Here is a 1,852-nt window from a genome sequence, read left to right as displayed (position 1 = left end):
CGCTCGCCCACCCGTTTCCCGAACTGCCCGGCCCTCCCGGCAGCCCCCCGGCCCGCCCGGGCAAGCGCGCATGCGCAGTGCGCCCCCCCCGCCCACCCCGCCGCGCGCCGCCTCTCTCTCCCCCCTCCACCCATCCCCGGCCGGCCCCCGCCCCGCCGCCTCCTGGGTATCCGCGGGAATCCCCGGCCGCCCTGCGCGCGCGCCCGCCCGCCCGCCTCAGGGGGCTCCCCGCCCCCTTTCCTCCGCCGCCCAATCACAGCGGGCGGGGGGCACGGGGCCGCGGGGCGGGCGCCCGCAGAGCTCGCGGGGTCTGCGCGCCGCGCGTGCCGCGCTTTCTCCGTGTCTTCCTTCCGCTGCGATTAACGGTCGCTCGGAATTCGGAACCCGGCCCCCGGGGAAGGTGGGACCGTCGCCCAGCTTGTCCCACTCTTTCTTTCTCTGCCCGGGGTGGGGGGCGGGAGGGCGAGGAACTCAGCCTACATCCCCCTGAGGGCCGGACGAATGGCCCCTTCCCTCCGGGGCTCGTCGGGGCTGACGGGGCTGTGGAGAACGACGCTGTGCGTTTCTGACTCCTAGTTCCGGTCACCCGAAAGCTTCAGGTTTGCCATCTCCCGGCGCTCGCCCCGACGCTCCACCTGAAAATTGGCGGGGTGTCGCTGCAAGACACACACACACACACACACGCACACAGACACACACACGCACGCACCATGGCAGAGACTCAGCGTGTTGCTCTGGATGGTGGGCGGACGAAGGGGCACCAAGATGACCCTTCGTCATCTCGGGCCTCGGCTCCCCGCTCGCTGTCAGGCGAAAGTTTCACCCCTCTTTTCTGAGTGGGTGGAGACTGACACACCCCTTTTCTCTCGGAGTGTGGGTTTAGGGCTCGTATCTGTCAGCTTCTGTCCTCTTTCCATATCTGTCCAAAAAATGATGAGAAGAAACCCGATGTAGGATTCTGAGAGAAGAGAGGTGGTGAGTGTGAAAGAATCTTAGAAATTGTTGGCGCCCTGTGCACTTGGAACACATCTTCACCATCTGATTAGCCAGAGAAAGCTTAGACTTGCAGGCACCCGTGAGAGAAACACAGTAGACAGAACGGTGCAGCTGCATACTGTTAACAGCTCGGCTCGGAAAGTGCATGCTAAATAGGGAAAGCCTCCAGAAGATATCAGCTTTCAAGGTACTATTATTACCATTTTTATTATTGCTGCCATTATTTTGGCTTTGGGGCCACGCCTATCCTTGGTGTTCAGGGATTATTCCAGGCTCAGTACTTTTGGGTCACTCCTGGGTTTCCTGCACACAGAACACAACTCCGCCCCTGGAACTCTCCCCGAAGTCCCCAAAGGTCCGGAATGAATTCTTCATAATCTTTGCCCTTAACTTAATCATTGATTATCAAGACAGAGCTAGAGACCACTGTGCAGAGTCATTAGTAGAATCAATGGATTGTTAGGTTTACTCAGCAATGAAAAGATGATATCTACTCTTATTTTCTTGTTACCACAGCAATCTCTGTTCCTAATATGTGACCTCTCCAGGGTAACCTTTAGGCAGAATTGTGAAGTGCACAATTACAATTTCTTATCAGTGCCCTCTACAAGAAATTTGATTACTACTAAAATACAACAGTATGTGAAACTGTAGCCACTCTGGAAATTTTTTATGTGTACAGTTAGTAAACATCATGCGACAACTGGAATGGGAAAGAATGGGAGTGAAGATAGATGGTCGGCAATTACACCACCTCCGCTTTGCTGATGACATCATTCTCATAACACCAAACATTAGCCAAGTGGCACAAATGTTGGCCGATTTCAACCACGAGTGTGGAAAGGTCGGATTACAG

This window comes from Sorex araneus, chromosome 10 (genome assembly GCF_027595985.1).
Source record: "Sorex araneus isolate mSorAra2 chromosome 10, mSorAra2.pri, whole genome shotgun sequence".
Classification (NCBI taxonomy): Eukaryota; Metazoa; Chordata; class Mammalia; order Eulipotyphla; family Soricidae; genus Sorex; species Sorex araneus.
Note: the sequence above shows the minus strand (reverse complement) of the source record.